Source organism: Paramacrobiotus metropolitanus, unplaced genomic scaffold (assembly GCF_019649055.1).
Source record: "Paramacrobiotus metropolitanus isolate TYO unplaced genomic scaffold, Prichtersi_v1.0 Parri_scaffold0000010, whole genome shotgun sequence".
Classification (NCBI taxonomy): domain Eukaryota; kingdom Metazoa; phylum Tardigrada; class Eutardigrada; order Parachela; family Macrobiotidae; genus Paramacrobiotus; species Paramacrobiotus metropolitanus.
In genome coordinates, this window is record NW_026570230.1 from 1,151,835 (window position 1) to 1,159,666 (window position 7,832).

Below are 7,832 nucleotides of genomic sequence, written 5' to 3' on the forward strand. Positions count from 1 at the left end.
GATTTATTTCTGAACAGCCCAAATCTGTGCTCCAGAGAATGAGTGGTAAGCCATTTCATAGGAAAGCTGCACATAGCACAGGCTGTAACAATAACGCTAAAGAGCTAATTGTAAACGGAAAACAGGTTCTGTACAGAATTCTATAGACTTGGAGTAAAATGCTCAACACTAAAGATAATGCTCCTCCGTAAAACGAAAAATACAGAAGCTAAAATAAAAGGGTACTAAAACAGGGCTGTAATTGCAGGGGAAAATCATCATTACACCGCAGCGCCCATGTTATCGTCGTCGTCATCACGGCGTGGACGGTGGCGTTTGGCGATTGAAGCATCCAGTTTGCCCGGGCCACGCTTCTCCTGTCCTTCATGTAACAGACAACGAGTTCGTTGCAATTGCTGCTGCTGTTGGGATGACGAGCGCGGATCCGCTGCATTCAGACGATCGAAATAACGCTGCTCTGCTTCCAAGCGGTGGTCCTCGTCAATATTGGAAACCAATTCCTCGATATGCTGATTATACGCGTCCACGAGCGTAACAACGGCACCATGATCTCCTGTTTCCCCCGGAACATAATCCAACGCAGTGAGAAACTCGACAGGATTGCGCACCACGTTGATGCCGTAGTTCCGACGGAGTTCGCAAACAATTTGCCCGATGAGCCATCCCTGGCGGAAGTCCACACGCAGGTAACGAAGTAAAGCATAGTGGGCATCCTTTGACAAATCCAGCGTATGGACATAGCGATTGTACTTGTCCAGCGTCATTTCCGATCCATTATGGTAAATCTTGCCGCGAAAACGCAATCGAGTTTCAGGATGCAGCTCCACATAATCTCTGTCCGGATTGTAGGGACAATTAATCAAACCAGACGGGGGAATGTAACTCTTTCCTCCACGAGCATAGTCATACGGAGACGGACGAAGGCCACAATCCACCATGCGATGGGACCATTCAAATGTTGGTTCAGGCCATCCAACATGAGGATCGGGATACATTGGCGGCTGAACATCGGGCAGGACATCTGCCAAAACCTGCACCGAATCTTCCGAGGAACTCGTGGTATCCTCATGCATGAAGGAATGATGTGCTGGCACTTTCGGACGATTCATTATCAGAGATTGTTAGGCGTAAAATCAGTGTAGAAAAGGAGCAAATTCGCACAAGACCAAGAGCGAATTAATGAATGACACTGATCTTTGCAGGTAAAAATCGCATTTGCGGCCAGCTAAAAGCAGCTTTTCCACGCAGATGATATGCCGAAGGAGCAACGAACGCTACTACGTCACTGCGGACTGTCCAATGGCGACTACGCGCACACTTCATCTGTACGTACAGCCAATTTTTGGGAATTTTCCAGACAGCTTTGATGCATTGAAGGTAAAATTTCAATCCTTAAAGTTCCAAAATAAAATAAAATAAAATAAATGTACAAATTTACACGGCCGCTTGGCCATTTAATCCAGATTACATAAGGTACAAATTCTGCAAAATTTCGCTAAATCAGACTTCATTTCAGGCCAGAAAAACCGAAGGTTTTTTATACAAGAAATCATATGGCGAAATGGCACTGCCATACTTATGAAGTAGCCGACGGTGTACTGATTCGGCTAATATTTTACGCCATTGAAACGGAATCAGAATTTTAGGGATTCTTTTCTGGATATCCTCTCTTTCGCCGTAATGGCAGATAATGCCTTTTACTTTCAGAACTAGAGGGAGATGCCAGGCCGCGTATGCAGATTCCTCAAGAGTGCAATCTCCATCAACAACGGCGTCCCACAACATCATGTCACTGCACTCCATCTGGCGATACCTCCAGAATTCCTGCTTATCAAGAGCGTCATCGGATATTACGCCTTGTGGCCAGAACTGCTCAATTGGACGTGCCCAAGCCGGAACTGGAAGAATTCTGTCTTCTACAATAGGCAAGGCAGTTTTCGATAGCTGTGACGGCCCAATCTCCATTGCGTTACAAGTAATTAGCGGAGTATCACTGGCCACCGGGGCAACTAGTTCAGACTGGCCCCCTCCCGGCTGGGATACATTCAGAATAGCCGGTTCTCTATCATTTGTGGCCATGCGCTTTTTAGCATCAGCCGACGGGTCTCTCTTACGCTTTTTGTCGTTCATCTGATTAATAAATCTCTCCACAGGTTTCACCACACGCCCGGAGCGGGTTTTAAGCAGTGGAACCGCTTCCATCTGGTTATCGAGATATTCAGCGTACTCAGCATCAAGGCGCGACGATGCTGAGTCCACGGATGGAACCACCGGTGGCGGCGCGGGCGCCTCAACTAATTCATCGGGGCACTCCTTCTCCACACAGTCAAGCAACTTCGGTAAGTGCTCATCCTGTAAAATAGTATCAACGTCGCGGAAATTATACGGCTTTAAACGGCTGACATGTACAGTGTCAGTTTTGACATTTCCGCGCCGGTTACCTTTTACTACATAATGTACCGGCCCTGACTGACGCACAATTTCCCATCCAGCAGTCCAACGGGGCATAAGGGATGGATTTTTCCCCACTTTCCGATGAAGTACGTACACCAAAACCTGATCACCGGCTTTATACGAGGTATGGGATATATTGGCATCATATCTAATTTTATCTTTAAGCTTATGGCGAAACTCTTCTGCATTCACTAAATCCAAGGCCTCACCAAGGCCGCGTTGCATCTGCTGTACATGTACATGGGCGGGAATCACAAAATCCTCTTCCAACGGCAGGAAGTTATTTATCGGTAAGCGCATCTCAGTGCCATGCATCATGAAGAACGGTGAACGGCCCGTTCGCTCCACAACCTTACTGTTAAATGCCGCACAAAGTGCTGGGAGGAATATGTCCCAGTCACTTTGCTGCTCATTCACATACTTGGCTAGCGCCTTTTTGATTTCCCCTTCGCGTTTTTCAACCAGACCGTTACCCTGCTGGTGGCCTGACGCCGTCGGTGCGTGAGCAACACCAGCGAGAGCGAGAAGCTCCCGAAACATCTCAGACATGAAATTACTGCCGCGGTCTGAGGTAATGTGTACCGGCATGCCAAAGACCGTGAGAATACGACGATAAAAGAACAACGCCAGAGTGGCGGCATCATTTCTCTCGACCGCCTCAGCCACAATGTATTTGCTCCCGTAATCTACTGCAATAATTATGTTTTTGTTTCCAGATTCCGTCGTTGGGAGGGCCGGAGCAACATCAATTGCCCAAACTAACCGAGGAGGAACGGTCGGGTTTGACTGGAGAGCGCCGGCCGGTGCCGTAAGAGGATTTTGTGCAAGGCACGCCGGGCAAGAAGCGCAATAACTTTTAACAGACTCGAACATACGGGGCCAATAAAAATATTTATACATCCTCTTATAGGTGGCCAGGACGCCCAAGTGTGCTGCTAACGGGGAATCATGGTTATCCTGAAGGAGCTAAGCCGCCAGTGAACAGGTACATACATGCAGTAATAGATCTTCCGGTTTAACTCGAACTTATAATAAACAACGCCCTGTTTCACGGCAAATTTGTTTAGATGTAATTTCTCGTGGTCTGACATTTTTTTCCTTTTTATTCTCTAGGAGCAGTCGCCATCGGACAATCCTCGCGTCTCGAGACTGCTCTTCAGCCCAGTATGAAGCCTTATCGTCAGTAATGAGCTTCTGCACTTTGTCTGCATCAAAAGCCTTCATATCTTCTTCAGAAATGGCTTTAACTTCGGCCGACATCATCTCGAAACGGATATCCACGTAGTCTCGTTCCAGGATAGCGAAACAACACTCGATCATCGCGGCATCACCGGCGAAAGGGTAAGTTTGCCGATAGTCAAACTCGATATCCGAGTCGTCGGAGTCGGGTTCCGGTTGCTCTCCTGGATTTCTGCTTAACGCGTCAGCAATAACGTTCTCTTTACCGGGAATATGTACCGGTTTAGTGTTAAATTGTTGGATATACAACGCCCAGCGCCCGAGGCGGCCAGCGGCATCACGCATATTATTTAGGAAGACCAAAGCTTGGTGATCAGTTTGTACTTCGAACTGATAATCGGAAAGATAGTGTTTCCATTTTTTGAGAGCGCAAATAACAGCATAGGCCTCAAGCTCAGTAGGGAAGTAGAGCCTTTTCTGTGTTTCAGTCAACTTGCGGCTTAAATATGCAATAGGACGCCAGTTTGTTGGCACGTCCGTCGGTTTATCCTTGGGACATTGCATAAGAACTGCACCCACAGCAATAGTACTGGCATCGACGATAACTCGCGACAAAGCCTCTGGGTCATAACGGGCCAAGACCGGCGCCGTCACCAAGGCCTCCTTCAATTGTTCCACAGACCTGCACTGATCCGTTCCCCATTCAAAGGTAACTTTTTTAGGAATCAACTTCTGAAGCGGCTCCGCAATCTCTTGAAAATTTTTAATAAATTGGCGATAATATCCCACCATGCCCAGGAACCGTAATATGTCTTTCTTGTCTTTTATAGGGCCAAATTCCTTAACCGCCTGGATCTTCTCTGGATCTGTACTTATACCGAACTGATCGACCGTATGACCCAAAAAGGTAATCGAGTTAACAAACAGTTCTGTTTTTTCAGGGTTAATGGTCCAGCCGCATTCCTGGAGCCGCAAGAAGAGCTCCTGTAGATCCCGCATGTGATCTGCCAGGTTTTTACTGAAGACAATAATGTCATCAATAAAAACTAACACGTTCCTCCACTTCATATTTGCAAGCGTTAAATCCATGGCGCGCTGGAAAGCCGAAGGCGCGTCCTTCATCCCAAAAGGTAAGACTTTGTATTGGAATGTGAATTCCTCGCCAACCATTGTTGTTTTGCATCGGTCTTCCGGTTTGATTTTTATTTGCCAAAATCCACTCTTTAAGTCAATCTTGCTAAAGACCGTTGCTTTATCAAGGGCATTTAGAATATCGTCAACTCTGGGAAGCGGGTAACTGCTGCCCATTAACCGTTCGTTAAGCTTACGGAAATCCACGGTTAAACGCCGGGATTTATCCTTCTTCTTTACGATGCATATGGGACTGCCCCACGCCGAATTTGTTGGCTCAATGATACCGTCTTTAATCATTTCCTGTGTTTTAGCTTGGAGCCATTTTCGATCCTCGAACGACGTGCGATACGGAGGAGTTCTGACCGGCAAACTCGGACCTGTGTCCACGGAGTGCTCATAAATGGTACAGCATCCCACAGGACGCGCTTTAGTCGGTAAGACTGATTTTGCCTGATAAAATATAGCTTTTAATTCTTCCTTGCTGGGGCAAATGTCTCCAACTTTAATTTTGGCGAAGGTTTCCTCTGTTTCAGGGTCAACAGAGACAGGAGCGGACAACTGCGACTGCATCGCCACACATTCGGTAATTTTTCCCGGCACTGGAATGCCCTTGTCATCGCTGGGAACACCACTAATCGCTTCTTGACAACTCTCCTGAAACTCTGGAGAGTCCATCTGGTACACTGCATCTACCAGCGCGACTTCGCCAAGGTTGGTTTCTTCGTTTAAAACCAGCGGTTTATCAGATACGTTAACGACGCAGACTCGACAATTTCCGTATTCGTTAAGCGTTAAGACGCCGTCCAGCAATACCGCATTTTTATTTGTTTCTGGAATTTTTCCTTCGTAGAGAAAGGGCTGAGTATATAAATACTCATCCTGGAATTCCATGAATTGCTCATCGGACATCGACGTCGTAGCGCGGATAATTCCCTGTGAATGGGGTTGGATTATCACCGGGGGAAGCCGGAAATAACTCCATTTTAAAGCAATCAATCGGACCGGGTTCTGGCTCGAAGCGGTAAATATCGTGTTCTACCGAACTAACTTCGACCTGCGCTTGTGCCTGGTTCAGATGGGCGTCCCTGTACGCCAGCTCGATGACATCCTTCGAATACACGCATGCCGGGATATCCGTGGATTCCCGGACGTCCTGAGACCGTTTGGGCAAATTTTTAGCCACCGGCTGTTGTACTGCCAGTGCTGGCTGCACTGTCTCAGCTGACATCTGGCTTGCCGCCTCTCTTTCCGCATATTCCCGTCTGATTCTACGGCTGTAACTGGACTTTTTACGCCGAGGAGAACTCCTTCCCGAACCTTCCGGTGACGGTTCATAATTTCCCACGGTGGGTTGGACTAGACTGACAGCTGCAGATTCACTCAACGCTTTTTGTTTCTGGATCTCATTCCAGATTTCCCACTGTTCATTCATATTAACATTTGTCGAGACATCATAGGTCGCTCTGACATCCTCTGAAACGAACTCCGACGGCTTCGGCGGCGGTGAGTTACTAATCATTTGAGAATTTATTTCCCTTTGCTTCTCCGCCTGTTTATCTTCATAGGAGACCGGACACGGGCCGATATTAATGGGCTTCATGCTTTCCGCGGGGATAAAGCTACCATTTTCAAATTCACCTGCTGGTGCCGGGTTATCCACGGAAAAGGTAACCTTACGTTTTCCTGTAGCTTTCTGTGCGGTCAACTGTTCATTTCTTTTAATCGTTTCAAAATGCCGACGGTCATTAATCGAGTTTCGACATACGTCGCAGTTCTTTTCGTACCGTTCAATTTCAATTATACAGTCTGGCCAGTAAAATAACTTCACTAAGTACGGATATAACTTTTCATGCCGGCCGTACGCTTGCTTATGGATTAGAATTTCGTGAAAGCAGGCTATCAACTTTTGTCGCCATTGATGCGGCACGTAAATTCTCGGGCAAGCACCACTATGATCGGGTACTCTGCACAATATACCTTCGCAGATAATAAACCGATTAATCTCGTACTTTGTGAAATTCGTATTAGCATGCGACGGCTTTTTGTACATTTTGTACCACATCCGGCTATCAACACACTGCTGCTGAGTTTCGCGCCAAAACTGTGGATCTCTGAAACGTTGTTCCGATGGAAACAATTGTTTATCCTGTGGCCTATCCATCGGCGTCATCCACTTCTTCAACTCTGGATTCCGTGCCATGTAAGACGGATAATCGTGGACCTCATCGACTTCTCTGCGGTCGCGCTCAACAGGTATAACATTAAGCAATTTGTTATCCATGCTAAGACATTCGACCACCTTCGCTGATTTCTCCAAAACTCCCATGTATAGATATTTTGCTGCAGGATGCTGTTTCAATACTGCGTCCACAGAAGAAATCTGAATCGGAAGTTGCAGGGAATCGTCACCCCCACGAACTTGACTAGAGCCGGAATTAGACACTGTACTGACCGATGACGAAGACGAGGTAATCGGGTTGCTTGCCGGTAATGGCTGTAAAACTTTTTCCTTTTTAAATGGCGGCTGGGAAGACGCCTGTTCTCTCCCCCGCGAACTTGACTGCATACTGTTTACAATTGTTTCACCGCCTCCCCCACGAACTTGACTTGGTTCTGGGTTTTTCTCTACTTTAATCTCTTGCTTAATTGCAGGACGAACAGGTTCATCCGCGACGGAAGCTGCTCTCGGGAGATATTGACGAATCATCTCCTGTACTACACTACGCACAAATTCTTCATCACGCTGATCGGATCCCTTTTTAATCGGGGCTAACTGGACTGGTGTAGTTTCCTTAACTTCCGTTTTCACCGGGGCATCAGCCACTTTAGTCACTGGTGGTGGCGCGACTGGACGCGGCCACTCCTGCTTAGCCTTTTGTAAGTGAAGAATACAAATTTCTGGATCAGCCTTTGCTAGAATTAAATGAGCTGACTCATATGGTACAAATTTTGCTTCTTTAGCGACGCCAATGCGCTCTGTCAACATCAACGCAGGGATTGCAGGGGATGGCTTAACTCCCACAGGAATTAACGGATCAAAATCGTGTGACCTAATGACGTCCGAC

At 47.0% G+C, this 7,832-nt stretch overlaps 1 long non-coding RNA gene across 1 annotated transcript; it reads left to right on the forward strand.

The window, feature by feature from the left end:
- The first annotated feature begins 6,869 nt into the window (after positions 1–6,869).
- Positions 6,870–7,563, forward strand: LOC129583488 (uncharacterized). Its single transcript, XR_008689787.1, has 3 exons — positions 6,870–7,020; positions 7,114–7,235; positions 7,420–7,563. It is a non-coding gene; the product is annotated as an uncharacterized LOC129583488 (long non-coding RNA).
- The last annotated feature ends 269 nt before the right edge of the window (positions 7,564–7,832 follow it).